The following is a 21,938-nucleotide window of genomic DNA, read 5'->3' on the forward strand; positions in this document are numbered from 1 at the left end:
GCCCGACGCGGGGCTCGAACTCACGGACCGCGAGATCGTGACCTGGCTGAAGTCAGACGCTTAACCGACTGCGCCAGCCAGGCACCCCAAGGTTGTTTTTTCTTATAATTAGAAAAAAATGGCTTTTACACTTGTAACACAGTATAGAGGTCCGACATTTTAAAAGTAAGGGTAAAATGTACCCTTTAGGAAAGGCCAAATGATACTTTTTAAAACTGTATAATACAAGATAATATGCTTTAGTCCCAGATTAAAAACATACCAACTTTGTAAAAAAGAAGTTGCCTAACTGTAAAGATTGTTTTGAATAAAATAACAACGAAAAGCCTTCCGTCCAACAGTATATTAAATGAAACGGCTCCGCACATAGGCACATCCCCTCCTATCCAGAAGGAGGCGGCCAAAAGCACCAGTGGAGCTGGGCAAAGATAGAATTTTTAGAGCAGAAGGAGCCTTAGGGGTCACTTAGTCCCGTGACCTCACTGTATCATACTCACAAGGTCCGAAATCACGCAACCAGCATGGCAGATACAGACTGAAATCCAGGGCTCTCTGAATGATACCAGGCAGTATGAAAAAGACCTTTTCCTTTTTTTTTCCTTTTTGTGAACTTAGTCAACAAAGTCAGCTTTACAGTCTTGTCATTAGAAGAAACGCCGGCCCGGCCACGCTGGGCAGCTGCAAGCCTAGCTCCCTAAAAGTCTCACAGACTAAGTCCAGGGCCAGTGTTGGTTGGACTCCGCTCTGAACCATGCCAGGTGGGAAAAGACTGTCCGTGAAGGCTTGTTGGTGGAGCTCGGGAAGCCTTGATCCCTCTGAGGCTCCAGCACATACAATGCCCTCGAGGCTTCAACACTGTTGGTGACAGTCCTCGAAGGCCCACTCTGCTCTGTTCACGCTTGCTTTCAGCTGTTCTGCGCTCAGGCCAGCCACCGCGCCACAACGTACTTACCACCCTGGTGACCTAAGACGCCCCTCTCCCGACGCGCCACACCTTCTGTGCGGTCTTCTTCCTGTCCCTGTAACCCACCGAGGGGCACCCATTGCTCAGGGAATTTCTGTCTCTATACAGGAACACCTCTGGGATGCTCTCTCCTTGGGGGACCCCTGCCCCTGTGCTCTGCGCGCAGCAGGGTGCAGGTATGGAGCACTCAGTGTTGTAATTACTGGCCGGCGGAATCCAGGCCTGTGCTAAACCGCTTCTCCCCACCGGCGGGCCCAATGGCATGAAGAGCAAGTCTAAGGCAGTAAAAACAAGAAGCGTCAGGGCAGCCTTGGCCTAAGCTGAGTTCTGCAATCTGCTTTGACCAGAGGGTCTTCACGGGAGCTTGGTCTACCATCATCACCGTGCACATGACGAATAAATACACGGGACCAAAATACCAGAGGGGGGCACGTGAGGGCGTTACGTGCGGGTACAGAAAAGAGGCTCGTGGTCCCAGTGGGGGCCGATCTAAAAAACAACGATCCAACATATGTAGTCTTCTCGGGCACTGGACGGTACAACGGCTTCTGCAACCATAACCAATTCCCCCCTTCCACCCAAGCTGTCAACCAGGACAGCAGCCAGGAATGACTAAAAGGCACAGCACGCAGGTTCCAGAGACACTCTGGGGCACAGAACAGCCGTCCCAAATTCTGTTCTTACCGTGTGTTGTACTGCACACAGCGCCAAGGAGAGGCCTAAAAACGAACTGGATTCAGGCGCTTTTACATTAGCTACTGCAATCACCTGCCTACAGGAAGAGGTGAATCCTGACCATAGTGGCTGAAATGCGCCTATGAAGATAAACACACTGTGAGCTCAGCCATGGGGCCGGGAGTACATGCATCTTTTCTCAAGGATCAAGAAAAGAACAGGAGACTCTGTATTCTCTTCCTGAGCTTGGGGGTGGGGGGAGCCAATGGAATTATAAATCCAAAGGCTGGTTAGAAGGAAATGCACAGGTATCTTCAGAAATCACCGTATTTCAGACCCGAGGAGAAACATAAACCAAAATTACTCAGTCACGAAGCAGCACAGGAACAGATCATTGAGAGAAAGACGAAGGGCCACACTGATTGAGCTGGAAAATGAGAGGGATTTCCCGAGGAGAAAAGGTGCAATTTTAATGGCCGGGGCTAGACGGAAGGACAGGACCCTTCTGGAGGCCCTGAGGGTAAGAAAACAGAGCCGTCTTCTGAAATCTGCAACAGGCTGCTAATGACGAGGGCAACTGGGAGACCCTCCTTCCTCGAGACCCAGGGCAGCTGCCTCTCCGAGTTACATAAGGTGTGCAAATGTGGGAGTGGTAAGTCAGCACACCGTACACACCCACCCGCACTGGAGTCTCTCGGCGACACTGATGAGGTAAGGAAGCTGGTGAGGCCCATGTGAGAAACACATCCGGGAACCCGACGGCATCAGGATCGCACCGGAAGACGCAGGAGAGGCGAGACAGACATGCTGGAAGGCAGCCCGGCCACAGCAGCCCAGGCCTAGGCCTAAAGAGATGCTGCACCAAGAAGGCCACCTCTGCACAGAAGCACCCAACCGGGCCTTGCCAGGACTGACCTGCTCTCATTGACACTTCCTGTCTGCTCTGGAATCACGTCCGAAACCCTGGAGCAACACTGCATCTCACCTGCAAGCATAGCACTTGACTCAAAACTGAAGCTCTGATATGTGATAAAAGCGTGAATCCATACGATGATCACACAACCATATAAAAAGACGTTTACGGAGAATTTTTAACGATCGGGGGAAATGCCAAGCGGGGGTAAAGGCAGACAACAAAGTAACATAACAATATGACCCCAATTATGTAACATGTACATTTAATACACAATAAAATACAAAAAGAATGAAGGAGTATTGCACCAAAATGTTAAGAGGGTTGGTTAAATTACATGGGGTTTTCATTTTCATCCTTATACTCTTTTCTCTATCTTCTAAGGTTCTACAATGAAAAAAAGTTTCACTGGCTTTTTTTTTAAGCACACACACCAATTTACTAGGCCCTTTCTATTCCCTTGCATTACTTTAGATCTTTTAAATTTCATCCTTCACCGGTAATTCTGCAATTCTTTCAGCAAAAGCTGGTCAGAACACACATGATCTACTTCCCACGGTGAATTTAAAACTAGGTGTCCTCACAGAATGGGCCCTTAGAAAATATCTGGTTCTGTAAGTTAGTGGGAGACTTCAAATTGAAAGTAGGCAGAGAGTAAAGATGTGACTTTTGAAAGACGCCACAGGATTCGAGTTTTGGAAATTAAACTCCGCAGGATTTAAGGGCATGGGCCACAACTGTTTTGCAGTCCGAATAAACCTCCGCTGTACTTTTGAAGCCCGGAACCTCTGTGCACTGTCCCGGCTGCTGGAACAGCCTTCTGCAGCAGACGGCGCGCACCGAGTCCGGCGCTGGGCAGGCACCAGGAAAACAGAAGCAGCCTATAGGAGGAGAACTCGATTCCATCCACATTTCTCAGGTGTCCCAGGCACTGCCCCTGACTTGCATTTATTGCTTAAAAAGTACTACGTGTGCCAGTGGAGAGAGCCCGGAAACCCAATCACCCCGATGGGAAAGGGAGCATGACCCTGCAAGTTCGCTGCAGCCACACTAGTTCGGACATATCCCAAGCGTCCCTGCTCCCCAGGCTGCCCGAGAAACGTGAATCTTGGGCGCCGCTGGGCTGGTCCTTCCAAAAAGCGTCCTTCGATAGGCTTGGCCGCCTTTCCCAACCCCACCCACGACCTCACTCCCCTGAGCTCCGAAGACCCCAAGTCCCCATCCTGACCAAAGTCCCAGCTTTCGGCTTCACCACGTTTCTTCCAATACTCAGCCCTCCATCCCAGACTCGTATAGGCTCTCCCCAGCCCCCACCTGCGCCTGCCACCCCCCCATACTTTCAGTCCTCCCTCCCCAACCCCCATCTGCGCCCATCCCGGTCCCACTTCCCCATTCCCGACACTGCCCCGGGGAGGTGCCCCGGGGAGGTGCCCCGGGGAGGTACCCCGGGAAGGAAGGGCTGTGGGAGGCGCCCCTGGAGGCGCGCCGCCGCCGCCGCCGCCAGGCAGCCGGCGCTCAGTCCCACACGGACCCCGGCTCCGCGCCGCCGACGGCGAGAGGGGCTGCGGGCCCCTCCCCCACTCACCGGCCGCAGCGGCGCTCCACGTCTTCGGAGGCGGGCCCGACGGCCGGCGCCACCGGGAGGCAGAGCCGCGGTCGCTCGAGGCGGGGGGCGGGCCGAGGCCTGCAGGGAGGGCGCGCCGGGCGCTGGGTGTGGCGGGCCTGGCGGGGCCCAGACTCCAGAGTGCGCGGGCTGGGCCGGACCACGTCGGGACAGGCGGGGCCCGGCACTGCGTCGCCCTGAGCGGGGCGGGGCCTAGTGGGGAGTCCCTCCAAGGCTGGGGCAGGAACGGCTCCGGAGAAAAGGTAGGAAGGGCCTGGCTGGCTTTTGGCCGGGAGTGGGAACGCGGCGGGGCACGGGAGAGGCGTGCCTTGTGGGCTGTCACTCCCGAGGAGGGGCGGGACCACGGTGGGAGAGGCGCGCCTTATGGGCTGTCCGCGGCCGGGGGGCGGGGCCTCGTTGGGCGGTCCCACCGGGAGGGGGCGGGGCCACGGCGAGCGGGGGCGTGCCCTACGGGCTGTCGCTCCGGGAGGAGGCGGGACCACGGTGGGAGAGGCGGGCCTTATGGGCTGCTTTTCCGATGAGGGGTGGGGCCTCGCTGGGCCTTCGCACCTAGGGGGGGTGGAGCCTAGTAGAGACGCGGAGAAAAAAAATACCGGTATCCCTGCTCTGACGAAAGACCTCCATTACTACAGCAATAGCTTTTTTAGTGAAAGCGGTAATGCTCTTCAGATTTCTTTCCTTTAGCGAAAACAGGTACTAATGTAAGTCTTTCGTTAACGGGAACTTTCGGAAAGCAAGGTTGTGCGAGGATTATTCTTCGCCTTTCAATTTACAAAAATGCTCTGCTTTCTGAGAGCCAGGGAAACCTGTATGCCTCTTCGCATTTTCCTCTGGCCGGTCTCTTGCAGTCCAGACCCCAATTTTCTTGTCACTTTCAAATATCAGAACAAGTCCCCCGCCACCTTTCATCTCTCAGACTTCTTACTTTTCCCCTTTTCTCTGCCCTAGCCACGTTGGCCCCCTGCTCTTACTAGATCTCACTCACCCAGCTCGCACCCCAGGGTTTTCGTCCTGGCTGTTCCCTCTGCATTCCTTAATTAAGAAGACTGTTTACTTCCTCTCCTCTCTCCAGGGAATAGAATCCCACCTTCTCACTGAGGCCCTTTCTGATCATCCTGTGTAATATTTGCTCTCCTCCACGTCCCACCATCTACCCTACCTGCTCTCCTATATCTTTTTTTCACAGCACGCATCACCTAACATTTTATATTATTATGTTTACTGTCAGTCTCTCCCAAATGTAAGCTTCACAAGGGCAGAGATTCTTGTCAATTTTGTCCGCTGATACATTCCCGGTGGTGTCTGGAACGGCCTTCGATCCACAACAGGCAAGCAATAACCCTCAGTGGGACAAAAGAAAGCAACGAATGAACCCTTTATGAGGGTTCCCTCCATACACCCAGGGCAGCCCAGAGGAATGCCTCCAAGTCCTGCCAAGCCAGAGAAGCGAGATCTGCTCCTCCACACCTCTGCCCCTTTTCTGGGTCTTCCACGTTCAGGACAGGGAGGAGGGAGACTAGGGAATGGGAACAGAAGCTTGTCACTTGATAGGTAGGGGCTGTTTGTTATTCTTTCTAGAACCCCAATGCTCTGTCACGGGAGTTCACAACCTTACTGGTCAGTTCTCACATGGCTGTCTTTTTTAGTAAGCCCTGCATGGATATGTCCAGAAGTTCTCTCTCTTCTGCAGTTGGGACGAATTGTTTGCAAGTCAATAGGTTTAGACATGAATTACTTATTAGGCTTTTTAAAATTGCAGTCTTCCTATCTTCGCAACCCCTGAACTTGAATGGCCCTCCCTCCGTATGACTTCATCTTCTGGCATTTATATGACCAGAAGGATTGGCGGGGGAGGGGGGACAAAATTTGAATGGAAATATAAAAAAATGCCTTTCGCATGGACAATCTCATTTCATCTCCACCATTAACAAATTAACATTCTGTGTTAAGTATGACAGATCAGCTGTTGGACAACACAAATGGCTGACCGGGGTGAGTTAATGGCATGGGTCCCTGTATTAGTTACCTGTTGCTGCATAACAAACCACTACACAGAATTAGGGATTCCCTTCCCTCTCCTTTTGGGGATTTCCTTCATATCTTCTGGCTCCCAGGACCTCCTCTTTCCAGTTCTGCTGGCCAGAAAGCTAAGGTTCTCTTGGAATTTCCTATGCTTTCTCTCTCTCATGCACTTCTGTGCCATTGGGGCTGCTCTAAAGGCAGCACTGAGGGAAGAGAGAGAAAAACATAACGGGGAGTCCCGTCATGCTCTTTGCACAACAGGGGTCCCTTTTCCCACTTCCTCTGTCCAGGGGACAGGTGTTCTTTCAGGGTCTCATTTCCCCATGTCACTGTACTACCACAGTGCAGCACTGCGACTCTGGCCTCAGGTCGGAGGAGGGAGAAGGAAAAACGGTTTTCACCACTTTCTCCAACTTGCAAGGCCTCTTTTGCATATTTTATCCAGAGGTTTTAGTAGTAGTCCGTGGGGGACACAGGCTGCAGTGGACTCACTCCATTTTGGCCAGATCTGGGATGGAACGTACCAATCTGAGAGATGACAACAGGTTTCAATTTGCCTTTCTCTTATGAGGAGTGTGAAAAAGACATTTGTATTTACTTCCCGTGAATTATCGTTCATCTATTTTGCCAAATTTTCTTTTTTTTAAAAAAAAAAAAATGTTTGTTTTGAGAGAGAGATGGAGAGACAGAATCCCAAGCACACAGCACGCTGCCAGCACAGAGCCTGATGTGGGGCTCAAACTCACCAACCTTGACATCATGACCTGAGCCGAAAGCAAGAACCAGATGCTTAACCGACTGAGCCACCCGGGTGCCCATATTTTGTCCAACTTTCTACTGGATAGAGAAGGTTTACATAATGGTAAAAAGAGTCCTTTTCTTAAATATGAATGTCAAGACTTTTTCTCAGCTTGCCATATCTTTTGACTTTCTTTATGCTGGTTTATTTGCTTGTGTTTTTGTTTCGTCTTGTTTTGTTTGGCAATGCAGATCTTTTCCATTTCTAGTCTGTGAATTTTACCAAGGTTTTGTTTTTTTTTTTTTTTTACTACTTAGTATTTCCAGGTTGTATCATACTTAGAAAGACCTTTACCTTTCTTAGATTATTTTGAAAATGCTTCCATGGTTTCCTCTAAATGTTTCATGATTTCACATTTTTCCTTTAAAAGGAGATTTTTTGGGGGGGCACCTGGGTGGTTCAGTCAGTTGAGTGTCCGACTTCAGCTCAGGGCATGATCTCACAGTTGGTGAGTTCAAGCCCCACTTTGGGCCCTGTGCTGACAGCTCAGAGTCTGGAGCCTGTTTCGGATTCTGTGTCTCCCTCCCCCCACTCACGCTCTGTGGCTGTCTCTCAAAAATAAATAAACATTAAAATAAATAAATAAATAAATAAAAGGAAATTTGTTTGGGTGTGAGTTAAGCAGAATGGATCCAGCTTTACCATATATCTTGTTAGCTACACATTTACCCAACTTGATTTACTTAATCATACATCTTTCCCTTACTGATTTAAATGTCATCATTATCATATACTAAATTTCCTTCTGTATTTATGGACTTTGGCAATATATCATTTTCTTTCTTAAAACTCTCCAGTACAGGGGCGCCTGGGTGGCTTACTCGGTTAAGCATCCGACTTCGGCTCCGGTCACGATCTCGCGGTCCGTGAGTTCGAGCCCCGCGTCGGGCTCTGTGCTGACAGCTCAGAGCCTGGAGCCTGTTTCGGATTCTGTGTCTCCCTCTCTCTCTCTGACCCTCCCCCGTTCACGCTCTGTCTCTCTCTGTCTCAAAAATAAATAAACGTCAAAAAAAAAAAAAAAAAAAAACAAAAACAAAAACAACTCTCCAGTACAGTGAGAAAAGGCCAGCCCACCTTGACAGTTTTTGAACCCCTTATTCCCTTCATAAGTGTCCAATGCAGCAGCCGCTTAAAGCCTCACCTTCAGGAAACTGCTCATTCCAGGTGACCACAGGTGATATAACTTTCCCCACTGTGTGCCCTAGATTTGTAGCATCTGCCTTTCCTCCAGTGACATTGTCTTCAAACCTAGCCGGGTCAGACCCGGTCCCAGAGTTCCATCTTGAGGGCCCGATGCCTGCGACCATCTCTAATATACCAAATACAGCAAAACCTTGGATTGCAAATAACTTATCTTGTGAGTGTTGCACAGGACAAGCAAGCATTTCTAATAAATTTGAACTCGATAAATGAGCAATGTCTTGTAATAGGAGTAGGACGTGATGCCGAACGTCACATGATCACAACTGAGCCAGTGGTTCTTGAGATTTGCTTTGATCCAGGAATGCTTTGGATTCTAAGCATGTTTCCGGAACAAATTACGCTTGCAAACCAAGGTTTCACTGCATGTGCGTGCCGGGGTTAGATCCACCCACAGCCACTGCCTGAATGCGGAGAGTGAACACCTTAAAATGGGACTCTGTGATCTCAGAGTTGGATCCAAAAGCTGCCACAAGCGTTACTGCTTCTTGGCACCCAGGAAGCTCCAGAAGACTCTGGGACTTGCACAAAGAAACCCACCACCTTCCTCTCCAGTGGGAGGGCCAGGAGCCCTAGGAAGACGGTTTCCCAATTTCCACTACCCGACTTCAAGTGAGCGCGTCTAACTAAAGAGCCCGGTGTTATCTCTAGGCTTCCAACCGCTAGACCTAGAGCATCTTCACGTAAATCTTGCCCATTTCTTATGGAGTTTCTTCCTAGACATTTACCTTTCTCATTACGGGTGTAAATGAGAACTTTTCTTCCGGTATAGCTTTGTTTGCTGTTGCCTATCATATGAACGTTAGTTTTTATATAGTAGTTTTATGACCCAAATAAAATCTTTTAGAGTTTATAGTAGTTTAGTTCTTACAGATTCCCAAGTTTACAGTCACATAATCTGGAAATAACTACAAATTTCCTTCTTTCTTTTCTTGTTTCTGACTTTAAGGAAATGCTTCTGGTGTTTACTCAGCAAGTAGGAGGTTCACTTTGGGTTTGAGACAAAAAGCATCCATGAATTCTTATCTTATCGAAAGTGTTTTTACGTATCAAGGAAGAATGCTGAAAGTTTACCAAAAAATGCCTTTTCATCATCTGTGGAGATGTTCATGTGCCTTTTTTCTTAGCAATAAGGAATTTTATGAATAGGTTTCCTTATTTAGCTTTTATTCTGAAGGAAATAGAGAACCACTGAGGAATTCTGAGCAGATGAGTGACATTATGTGACTCGCATCTGAACAGGATCACTCAGATAGATTCCCGTGTTGAGGACACACAGCAGGAACACAGGTTGGGAGCAGACTATTGTAGTAATTGAGGCAAGAGAGGATTGCCCCAGAGTGGGAGCAGTACAGTGATGAGAAGCAGATGGTTTCTAGAAATATTCTAAAGGAAGAGTTCTCAGGAACGGCAGACGTGTTGGATGTGAAGTATGAGAGAACAAAAAGTCAGGTGACAGCTCTGTCATTAACCGAGGTAGGGAAGACTGTGGGAGGAATGGGTTTGGAGGAGACTCCGGACCCCCGTGTTGGACACATTAAGTTTAAGATGCTTTTTGGAAAGCTGAGTTGGAATACAGGCCAGCAGTCAGGAGAGAGGGCATGGCTGGAGGGATGCATTTGCAGATTATCAGCACAGAGATGATGTCTGAAAATGCAGGCCTGAATGGGTCCTCTAGAGGTGAGGAGCCATTAAGGAAGAGGACCAAGGACTGAGCCCCGGTCCTCAGCTCTAACAGTGAGAGTTCGAAACGAGGGAAAAAACAGCAAAGGATATTTGGAAGGACTGGTAAGTGAGATGGGGGGTAAGCTAGGAGAGTAGGAAAGGGGGTGTCTCAGAAGCAGGTGAAGAACATGAATGAAGAAGGAGCTGTGCCACATTCTGAGAGCAGGTAAGGTAAGATGAGAAGTGGGAACGTGAAATAATATGACAGCACTAAGACGAACACATTTGGCCTGCCAATTATGGTAAATGTGCCTGAATCACTCGCGAATAAACAAAAAATGTCCAAATTGGATTAATTAAAACTCGGCTCTATACGTTACAGACACCCTAAAATAATTTTTAAAGTTTTAAAATGGAAGGATGGGCAAAGGCACACCAGGCAAATATAAACACAAATAAAGCCAACGTCGTGATTTTAACATGGTTGGATTCAGAGCAAAAAGCATCAAAAAAGACAAACAAGGGGCATTTGGAAGGCTTATGTGTAGAATTCCCAGTGAGATAACACACTTGTGAATATGGATGTGCCAAAGAACACTATTGTCCCTGCCTTGGGCGGGGCTTTGCTCCTGCTGTTCCCTCTGCCTGGAACACTCTTCCCTAGCGCACCGCCAACCCCTTCACTCCTCCAAGACTATTCACAATGTCATTTTCTCAGCGAGGCCCACTCTCATCTCCCTACTCAGAATTGTAACCTAGTCTCTTTAATCCCTTCAAACTCTTTTGCTGTTTGCCTTCCTGCTCCCCGCGGCTCCTGCTGAGTTCGCTCTGGTGTCTGTTCTCCCTTGGACTATTTCCAGTTTTCCTTCAATTCTTTGATGCCTTTTTTTCCCTTTCACTTCTCTTCCAAGTGCCACCAACTCATGTTTTGGCTCCTGTCTCTCTTTCTCTCCTGTGAGCCGCTTGCAGGAGGCATCGTTGGTAGGGTCCAGGTCCCTGGATGGAAGCTTTTCTCACGGCTCGGTATCGAGCGGGGGGGAACTGGCTTGGCCTTTACTTTCCTTCAGCCCCAAAATAGGCTCCTGGAGAACCGCTCACGGTGTGGTCCTCCCCCGTTCACCGGCAGACTGCTTCCTACCCCTGCGTGGTGGGTCTGTGTGTGTCCTCGTGCAGCCCTGCCCCCTTGCTTCTACCTTCACCCCTGCATGCGGCTCCTCTGGCTGGGACTGGGCTCTGGGCACCCCCTACCCTGAACCCTCTACCGTGGAGCGCCCCCGGCCCTCTCTGAGGCCTGCGGCCCGCCCTAAGTGTGCTTGGTCCGCTTCGGCCAGTGTCCCTAATTCCTGCCACCGCCCTGGGTGCACTCCTGTCTGTTTTGTGCGGTTTTGAATTTCAGGGGTCTCCTGGTTTTGTCAAAGATGAGCGTTTTCGCCAGTTTGGGCTGCTGTAACAAAAATACCACAGACGAGTCACTTAAACAAAATAACCATTTTTAAATTTTTTCCACGTTGTTGTTGTTTTTTAATGTTTTCCACTTTGATATCTAGGAATGAAACACAGAAATTTATGTCCATATACAAAAACACCTATCTCATCCCCCTAGAAATATGTACACTATTTTCATCCTCCATTTAACTACTGAATACAAACCCCTATTTGCTAGAGTAGACAAAATATCATAGAGATATTCTTAATATCCTGGGGAAAATGTTGTTCTATTTCCACCGTGTTTTTACTGGAAACCTGTAATATAGAGTAATGACCGTTTGACATCTGCCAAATAACCAAGGACATAATTTGGCTCCCAGAGTTATTTCAATTTCCTGTCTTAGCAGGGAACAGGCTAAATGGCTAGTGGGTCTTTTCTGTGTCTTCTCAGTATTGAATACATTGCCGGAATAAAGCCATTGAAGTAATAGAATTCCTCTATGAAGTTGCTCACCTGAAGAGAACTGCTCATCCTAAATAGCAGATTTGGATTGAGATGGGTATCTTCAACTATCAAAATCTGTATCGTTACTGTCAAGAACTACAAAGGGCATGCCATTTTACCATACTTGTGAGCCAATAAGTTAACCTGCCATGGTTTCACGGATGCCAACAGAAGACAAGAAACTCCTGGGTCAGATATGGAAGACTTTATCATTCATTGCACAGCAGGCAGTGTGAGCTCTTTGTGTCAGTTCCCCAGAGAGGCGGGGGTGGGGGTGGGGTATGTGGGACAGCTCAGGTGAATTCTGCACACTCACTGGGCTTGCATCATAGCTCAGAAACTCTGAGTTTAAGGAACCCTGGTCTGTTAACCCGGATCTGTTAACAAGCCTACTTGACCTTTACCTCTGAGGGAAACATTATCTTTATAATCCTGGACACAAAACAAACCTGCCCTCCGCTCCACACAGAGATGCTAGCTCTAGCTTCAAGGCTATTTCTTAATCAAACATCTTTCAAATGATAATTTGGAACAAAGACTTTCGGTGCCTTTACTCAGAAGATGTGCAGATATACAAATGACCCATGTGGAAGCATTTCCCAACAACTAGGATCGGTCTTGCTACCAACACAGCTCATGAGTTTCTCAACCCAAGTACAGTTCATCCTTAAGCAACATGGAAGACAGGGGCACCTGCTCCCCAAGAAGTCAAAAACCTGTGTATAACTTTTGGCTCCCCCCCAAACTTAGCCTACTACTGAACAGAAGCCTTACTGATAGCATAAACAGTCAATTAACACATATTTTGTATGTTATAGGGATGATATACTGTATTCTTACGACAAAGTAAGCTAGAGAAAATAAAATGTTAAGAGAATCATGAGAAAGAGAAAATACATTTACGGTATCGTACTGTAAAAAATGCACGAATAAGTGGAGGCTCACAGTTCAAACTTGTGTTGTTTAAGGGTCGGTTGTATATTCTGCAGCCTACACAGGTAGCAGAACTTCAGCGTTAATAAGACTTTTTAAGAGGACAAAGATTACTGGATTTCCTTTTCATATGTCTTTTATTTAAAAAAAAAAAAGGTTTTTTTAATGTTTATTTTATTTTTGAGAAAGATAGACACAGCATGATTGGGAAAGGGGCAGAGAGAGGAGACGCAGAATCTGAAGCAAGCTCCAGGCTGCGAGCTGTCAGCACAGAGCCCAATGCGGGGCTTGAACTCACGGAACTGTGAGGTCGCCACCTGAGCTGAAGTCGGCGCTTGACTGACTGAGCCACCCAGGCGCCCCCCGTATGTCTTTTAATTAAAAAACAACAACAACAAAGGGGCGCCTGGGTGGCTCAGTCAGTTAAGCATCCGACTTCAGCTCGGGTCATGATCTCACAGCTCATGAGTTCAAGCCCTGCGTCCAGCTCTGTGCCGACAGCTCAGAGAGCCTGGAACCTGCTTCAGATTCTGTGTCTCCCTCTCTCTTTGACCCTCCCCCACTCACGCTTGGTCTCTCTCTCGCTCTCAAAAATAAATAAACTTTAAAAAAAATTTTTTTTAAAAGTTAGATAACACAGATACTTAGTACAAAAGTAAAAACTGTAGGACAGTAGACAGAGAAAAGTAGGTCTCTCTCCCTAACCCCAATCACTCAGTTTCTCTCCCCAGAGGAAACCTTCCTTCCTTCCTTCCTTCCTTCCTTCCTTCCTTCCTTCCTTCCTTCCTTTCTTCTTTCTTCCTTCTTTCCTTCCTTCCTTCTTCCTTCTTTCCTTCCTTCCTATCCCTCCCCCACACACATACATAAGAGTTAGGGTGCATCTGTGTGTGTGCGTGTGTGTGTGTGTGTGTGCGCGCGCGCGCACACGCATGTATACTCATGCCTTTCCCCTACGTGGAATTCTTGTCTACTCCTCCACGTATCCCTACCCGCCAGAAACAATCAAAATTAAGGCAGATGAAAAAGGTTACTGGGCACCGAGGAGGGCACTTGTGGGGATGAGCACTGGGTGTTGTATGGAAACCGATTTGACAAATTGTATTAAAAAAAAAAGGCAGATGAAAAATTCTAAAACCAAAACCACTGCGATTTCATGCAGTGACTTTCAGATTCCTCCGTTCCTTTCTTCACGCACTTGCCACCGATGACCGCTCCCTGAGCTGACACACGTGTAGCGGAGCAAGGCATCTACACACCTAATTATAAGATAAAGAACAATGGGATCCGGAGAAATAAATGAACCATAGGAGGTCAGAGGAGGAATGAAGTGCTCGGAGCTAGAAGGATTCGTGGGAGGGCTGGCAGCGGGCATGACGTTCAAGCTGGCCTTGAGGAAAGGAGCCGTGGGCCTGTGGATATGTGTGCACTCAGTGGGGAGTGGGGAGTACAGAAGCGGGCAGGTATTCAGGAAGAAGGAAGCATGAACAGACGTGCAGAGGCAAGAGAGCAAAGCATGCGCTAGGGAAACAGGGAGCAGTCCGAGGAGCTGGGAGGGGGTGGGGAAGAGTCATGACGACGGACAGCAAAGGAGGAGGAACCATCCACGGTGAGGGCCTCACATACGACGCTGCTGACAATTACAGTCTCCTTGGGCAGGCGCGCAGCAACACGGCCCTTTCAGCCCCAGCACAAAACAGGAATGAAACTGAACCCACGTGTCACAGCCCCCGTGTCCTTTATGACATCTTGATGCTGGCATCTACTTCCCTCCTTCACAGCAAACGAAGCAGTGGGAGCCTAGCTCGAGCTTCCAAGCCCCCGGGTCTAATCGTTGCTCAGAACTCATGTCAGATGTTGCTGCTCAACACCCTGGAGGGCCCTGACTGTCACTTCAAGTCTCTTCGTGTATCCTGGACAGAAATAATCCCTCCATCCGACTTCTTCCAACACACCCTACGGATATTACTCTGCTGTTTAAGGGTTGTCCAGTAAACCTAAGACCATGGGTGAAAACGAACTGGGACTTTTCAAAATATAGCCCTTTAATCTATACGATGAAATATAAAATGGCAATGTTTTAATGGCCTTTGACTTGATCTGACATCGTAATTTTGCTTTATTTTGTCCCCACAGTTTGCTGAGCTCCCATAGCTTCTCTTTGAGTAGTCCAGTGTGTAAGAGGTAAGTATTTTTATATAGAAATCCTTAACGTATAGACAAAAAACCATAAGCAAGAAATAGGGTTGTCCTAGCGTGGGTGTCCCCAGAAGCCGGCCTTGAGACGAAGATTGGGAGGAGAGCCAAGGAGCACAGGTAGGGGAGAAAAGAAGAGAGACTGGGAGGGAGGGCGTGTCATCACACAGGTCACTCCTGTGGGTGGGAGGGGTGGACCCTACTGGGCAACTCCTGGGCCAGTGGAAAACACACCTCACAATTTCCTGCCTGAGGACTGCTGGCCGGAGAAGTTAGTTCTCTGGTACCGTGGCCTCCCTCTCTGTGGCAAGCCAGCGTGCCTACCCCCAGAGGTGCCCTCAGGCAAGGGGATGCGGATGTTGGCCACCGGAAATCGGGGGAGAGGGACGCTCCTGGGGGGACAGGGCTGGGCTTGCCTGCATCTACTACATGGGTCAGTACAGGACCAAGAGTGTCCATTGGCTCGTATTCCCCATTCACAAATGCCCCCAGATTTGAGCTAATAGTCTGTGAGAGTACAGAAGTAGGTATAGAGATATACACCCAGGATTGAAAGATGTCTATCAAGTAACTTTCAATTTGTGTCCCATTAACAGAACCCAATAGTAATGGTTATATATAATGAATTTAGTGTTTTTTCATAAATCCTTTCTTTACCTTCTAATTAGTATAATTATATTGCCTTGTATTTTTGTGTTAAACACATATTTTATTAAATATGGGTACTTCAAGTGTTTACTTAATAACAATTAAGTCTATTTTAATCACCTGCTTTAACATTTCTTTTTCAGGGACGCCTGGGTGGCTCACTCAGTTAAGTGACCGACTTCAGCTCAGGCCATGATCTCACGGTTCATGGGTTCGAGCCCTGCGTCAGGCTCTGTGCTGACCGCCTGCTCAGAGCCTGGAGCCTGCTTCGGATTCTGTCTCCTTCTCTCTCTGCCCCTCCCCCGCTTGTGCTCTGTCCCACTCTGTCTCTCAAAAATAAATAAATGTAGGGGCGCCTGGGTGGCTTGGTCGGTTAAGCGTCTGACTTCAGCTCAGGTCATGATCTCACTGTCTGTGAGTTCGAGCCCCGCGTCGGGCTCTGGGCTGATGGCTCAGAGCCTGGAGCCTGTTTCAGATTCTGTGTCTCCCTCTCTCTCTGCCCCTCCCCTGTTCGTGCTCTGTCTCTCTCTGTCTCAAAAATAAATACACGTTAAAAAATTTTTTTTAAATAATAAATAAATAAATAAATAAATAAGTGTAATAAAAAAAACACATTTCTTTTTTAAGGCATTGCGAGCCTCAAAGACAGAAAACAACCCAAGCCTCTGTCACCAGTGGAAAGTCTCCAGTTAAACACCATAGAACGTGGAGAAATTAGGGGCAAAATTTAGAAGAAAAATGAAGGACTCAAGAGATGAAATGTCAAGGCCCTTAGCTCTCACCTGATTAATTAGGGGGCGGGGCAGCAGGGTTGTGTGCATTGCACCTGCCCTGGGTGGTGTTGTCTTGGGCTCCCAGGCACTCAGTGGCTCATAAGTGGAGAATGACTCTTGGAGTCTACTTTGTAGACCCAACCTGACAGTTCCAACTGATCTATGGGCCTCTCTTACGTCTTGCTTTTTATCTCTCATCTTAAAGAAAACAAATTGGAAGCAAAAAAAAAAAGTAACTTGTTGGATGATAAGTCAGAAAGTTGCTATTTGCCTCCAAGCGCTAGTGGGCTTTAGTACATGTTCTGAATACAGTATAAAATTATCACGGGCAGCCAAATGTCCATCGATGGATGAATGGAGAAAGAAGATGTGGTACACACACACACACACACACACACACACACACACACAATGGAGTATTACTCGGCAATAAAAAAGAATGAAATCTTGCCATTGGCAACTACATGGATGGAACTAGAAGGTATTATGCTAAGCAAAATTAGAGAAAGACAAATATCATATGACTTCACTCGTATGAGGACTTTAAGACACAGAACAGATGAACACAAGGGAAGGGAAGCAAAAATAATATAAAAACAGGGAGGGGGACAAAACATAAGAGACTCTTAAATATGGAGAACAAACAGAGGGTTACTGGAGGCGTTGTGGGAGGGGGGGTGGGCTCAGTGGGTAAGGGGCATTAAGGAATCTACTCCTGAAATCATTGTTGCACGATATGCTAATTAACTTGGATGTAAATTTAAAAAATAAAATAAATAAAAATTAAAAAATATATCACAGGCAGCAATTAATGAATAATCATGAAATCCCCAGAGTCGAATCAATCAGGTTTTTCTGGAAGCCTCGAGAGGGCTTATATTTATCTTTGTGGTTTTTTCAAATACAAGCTGATTAAAATGAGGTATCTTATTTTTCTAATTAAATTACAGTTTAAAAATTATTAATGTGACCTTCGTGAACACAAGCTCTAAATTATTCCCGGGAAAAATGTGCCTTCTCTAAAATCAAATGTTTCAATAATCATCGACTCACTAGACCATAAGCTCATTTATGGATAACTCATTTATAAGGATAACATTCCAACTAGCACTACAATCAAGATGAATAATTGAGAGATAAATACATTTTATCACAAGCAAATAGTAATAGATGATCTTTGTTGAAATTATGCAATTTGTATTAATTTTCTTTGATCAAAATTTACAAAAAATTAAGAGAAGCTTTTTTGAGATATGTTCATAGAATGTTAAAAATAACACCAATTGCATATTTATATTACCCATTAAAGCATTTGTCATTTTTACAGGGGTTTTAACTGTCAAAATCAAAACAATTTCATGTATTATTGGATATCCAGTCTGTTCGATGGGATATGGATAGGATACAGTGACAAATCTCTTTTTGTACCTTAGAATTTCTGAAAAATTAAATGCTTATTAAACCTGAATTGTGTATTTAATTTTTTAACGTTTATTTCTTTTTGAGAGAGAGAGAGTGAGAACAGGGGAGGGGCAGAGAGAGAGGGAGACACAGAATCTAAAGCAGGCTCCAGGCTCCAAGCTGTCAGCACAGAGCCCGACGCGGGGCTCGAACTCACAAACCGCGAGATCATGACCTGAGTTGAAGTTGGATGCTTAACCAACAGAGCCACCCAGATGTCCCTTGAATTGTGTAGTTAAAGGATAAAAATATTTAGCTCACAGGTACTCAGAGAGCAGTTGCTTGGCACATAGAGTGAAACAGTGGTCAAAGACCTGCCTCCCAGGGTGTACTGGGCAGGAGTTGTAGGGCCTCTGCAGGGTGGGGTAGTTTTCTTCACAGGTGCATGCATGGGTGTGTGCATGCGCGTGTGCGTGAGGGTGGCTGCACGATGGCACCGTCGAGTGGAGGGGTAAGAAAGGTTACTCTCAACAACTATGTTAGGCATCTGCCTATAGGACCTGTTGCCTCTACTTAAAACAGTAAAATATTTATTATCCACCAGTTTCTGAGAGCCAGCGATGTGGGAGTGGCTTAGCTGGGTGGTTCTGGCTCAAGATCCCTCCTGAGGTTGCAGTCAAGATGTCAGCTGGGGCTGCAGTCATCTGAAGGTGTGCCTACGGCTGAAGGATCTGCCCCCCCTAAGTGGCTCTCTCTCGTGGCTGCTGGTAGGACATACCTCAGTTCCTCACACATGGACCTCATCATTGGACTCTGTATCTGTGCTGGTGACGTGGCAGCTGGCTCCCCGAAGAGGACAGGATCAGAGAGAGTAATCAGGAAGTTGTGATGCCCTTTAATAACCTAATCACCAGAGTCACACCACCATTTCTGCATCCTTCTACTTATTAGAAGCAAGTCTCTAAGTCCAGCCCATTGTCAAGGGAGGGGAATTAGGTTCCGTCTTTGGAATGGCAGGGACCAAGAACTTGACATTTTATTTATTTATTTATGTTTAAGTTTATTGATTTGTTTTGAGAGAGACAGAGACGGTGTGAATGGGGGAGGGGGCAGAGTTAGAGGGAGAGAGAGAGAATCCCAAGCAGGCTCCGCAACATCAGCATAGAGTCCGGGATGGGCCTCGAGCTCTCGAAACTGTGAGATTATGACCTGAGCTGAAACTGAGAGTCAGCCACTTAACCAACTGAGCCACCCAGGTGCCCCTGAACTTGACATTTTAAGTCAGCACAGTGCAGCAAGCCCAAGGATCAGATGATTCGGCCACCTTACCCTCACATTCCGGAGCTTTCTCCCATCTGCACCTTTCTGGGTGTTTGTGGTATATTCCCAGCGCTAACGTTTAATACATACATCCTAATGCCACAGAGCTAAAATAAGTTGAGGAATCAGATTGTGATGAAAATGCTGTATAGACAATCCTGTTTTTTTCCAGAAGGTACAATCTAACACGTCAGAACACTGTCAACTATGAGCCTGTTTGGATGGCAGCCCAGTTCATTCTGAGAACTTCTCCAGCATTATTTTGTCGCATCAACATAATCAGTTGTTTTTGGAGGCATGTCCTCAGCCTAAACTTGTCCTAAGTTGGGGCCACAGAAGTGTTCGCTGTGCCAAAGAGAGGAGGACACTGAGGAGGCCTGAAAATGACGTTTCTGGACAGTCACTCCAAAATGAACCACTTCACAACGATTTGCCGGAAGAACAAATACTTAAATGCATCAGTCATTAGACGCATTTATATTCAATGGGCTTCAATTTCACAGTACCTCTTAGTAGCGGTGGTGACCTTTGAGGGGATGGGGGGAAGCGGTGAGACGTGTACCCTCAGCTAATTGTGTGGCAAGACTGGACTTGAAGCAGCTCCGTTCAGCCCACTCCACGTTGGTGCTGTTTCCAAGCCGGCGCAAAGCATGGTAAAGAGGAGACACCTGATCAACGCTGACTGCATGAACAAACCAGCTGGCTCGGGGGGAAGCATCACCCCCTGGTCATGGAGAACTTGCCATCCCTGCCTGGCACCGGATCTTCTCTCTTTCCCCGACCACCCGATCAGCATGTACCCTCTCCCTCCAGGCCTCCGCGCGAGAGTTTACACAGAGCGGGTGACTATCCCAGGCAGCCAGAAGAGTCTGGAAGGTCTGCTTCCAAAACTCCCATTCTCTCACCATACGGCAGCAGAGTAGATGCACACACACCCAAATAAAACGGTGACTTCTTTCACTTGCAGAATTCTGCCAGACAGGACTCTTTTAAAACCGGCTTTTCCCCGGTCACATTACATTGGTAATTAATGTTCATAATCATGACCTTGAAGGTCTGTCAGACGCTGAGGAACCTAATGAATAATTAAGAGAATGAAATGGTTTTCAAGAGGATTTCATGCTTCGTGCATTTTGTATTCCAAGACTTTTAGATGGTCGCGGTTGATTGTCTAATTCCCCAGTCACACAAGGGAACAAGAGGATTTACTGTGTTTCAAAGGTTCTGCCGTGATAAGTTATTTGGGAGTAGATCACCCCAAACCTGAGGCATGTTACAAATCGTCGGCCAGCTCCAGCATAGCCATGCGAGCTGCAGCCACAGGGAGGTGTTGGATTGGAACCACTCACAAGCCATTGCTTTCCTTCTAGATAAAAAAAAAAAAAAAAATTGTTGGAGGGGCACCTGGCTGGCACAGTTAAGCATCCTACTCTTGATCTCGGCTAGGTCATGATCTCACAGTTCGTGAGTTCAAGCCCCGCATCGGGCTCTGTGCTGATGGAGTGAAGCCTGCTTGGGAGTCTGTCCCTCCTTCCTCTCCCGCTTATGCGCATGCGTGTGTGTTCTCTCCTCTCTCTCTGTCTCTCTGTCTCCCTCTCTCTGTCTCTGAAATAAATAAATAAACTTAAAAAAATTTTTGGAATTAAAGATAATTATCAATAAAATCATATACCAAAATACTGTTCTTGTAATTAAGGAACCACCTGTTGCCCTTATCCATTTTTAACATGTTTAAAGAATCTGATACAGGATTGATATAAAAAAAATTAGCTGGAAAAATTAAACTACTCCAGGTGGCCCCTCATATCCCAGTGAAGCCTTACTCTTTTCTCTTGCTGCTCCTGATATCTGCAGATACATTGCCCTACTTGGAGAGAATTCAAAATCACAAAAATTTACTGCGGAAAAAAAAAAAAATCAAGTCCAACCCTCATCTTCGGCCGTTGAGAACAAAGATCCCAAAGGTGATCTGACTTGCCCCAAATTACATAGCAAGTCATCGAGGCCCAGGAAGAACCCACATTTCTCAATTCCTGAGGAAAGATCAGAGCCACATCAAAGCCAGCGGCTACTAATGCGAACGCTCAGCTATCACAGCCAAAGACACCAAAAAAGCACTGGGAAATGGTACTTCAATCAATGCTTTTGACCACTAAGACTGAAGTCCCAGGGTGCTTGGGTGGCTCAGTTGGCTAAGTGTCTGACTCCCGATTTCGGCTCAGGTCATGACCTCGCGGTTCGTTGAGTCTGAGCCCTGTGCCTGCCCACTACGCACTGTCAGAGTGGAGCCTGCTTGGGATCCTCTCTCTGTCCCTCTCTCTGCCCCTCTTCGGCTCTCTCTTACTCTCAAAATAAATAAACATTTAAAAAGAAAGATTGAACTCAGGTGTGATCTATTTTAAATATCTCAAATCGAAAGGATTTAAGTAGTTTTAAGCAGAAAATTAGAGCACGCGTGGTATTTCTCATCTTTAGAGTCTCTGAGCCTCAGAGACATGCACTTTAGCAATCTGCATCTTCTCAGGCTCTGGTTCATCTTCAGAATGGAGGCCACGACCAGAAGAGAGCGTGGGCAGCTGGAGCTAATTCCGCAGAGCTATGCCAAGTGCGGGAAAAGGGATTACTTGATGCAATCGTTAGATCCTTACCACACACATACGCACAGCTGAAGCATCGAGAATAAACTGGATTCATGCCACTTTGTTCCTAAAGATTTCAACATGCATCTCCTAAGAATAAGGACATTCTTCGTGTTGGAGAGAAATGATATTTAGAAACCAAGATCTCCAGGGCCACCTGGGTGGCTCCGTTGGTTAAGCGTCTTTCACTCGGGTCATGATCTCCCGGTTCGTGGGTTCCAGCCCCGCATCAGGCT

General features: G+C 47.1%; 1 protein-coding gene and 1 long non-coding RNA gene across 14 annotated transcripts in view; one reads left to right on the top strand and one right to left on the bottom strand.

Moving 5' to 3' along the window:
• ANO10 (anoctamin 10) overlaps positions 1-21,938 on the bottom strand; it is a 288,539-nt gene that overhangs the window by 236,459 nt on the left and 30,142 nt on the right. For 11 of the 13 annotated variants that reach the window (XM_045436772.1, XM_045436774.1, XM_045436775.1 and 8 more), the window contains exon 1: positions 4,138-4,395. The exons of 1 other annotated variant lie outside the window; for it this stretch is intronic. The gene's annotated coding sequence lies outside the window, so the exon portion shown is untranslated. Of the gene's footprint in view, positions 1-4,137; positions 4,396-21,938 lie in introns of those variants that run through there. One more of the 13 variants, XM_045436776.1, reaches the window with a different exon arrangement.
• Positions 4,309-16,766, top strand: LOC123575875. The gene is made up of 4 exons (XR_006701049.1): positions 4,309-4,418; positions 14,862-14,909; positions 15,713-15,734; positions 16,197-16,766. It is a non-coding gene; the product is annotated as an uncharacterized LOC123575875 (long non-coding RNA).

This window comes from Leopardus geoffroyi, chromosome C2, assembly GCF_018350155.1.
Source record: "Leopardus geoffroyi isolate Oge1 chromosome C2, O.geoffroyi_Oge1_pat1.0, whole genome shotgun sequence".
In the NCBI taxonomy this organism is placed as follows: domain Eukaryota; kingdom Metazoa; phylum Chordata; class Mammalia; order Carnivora; family Felidae; genus Leopardus; species Leopardus geoffroyi.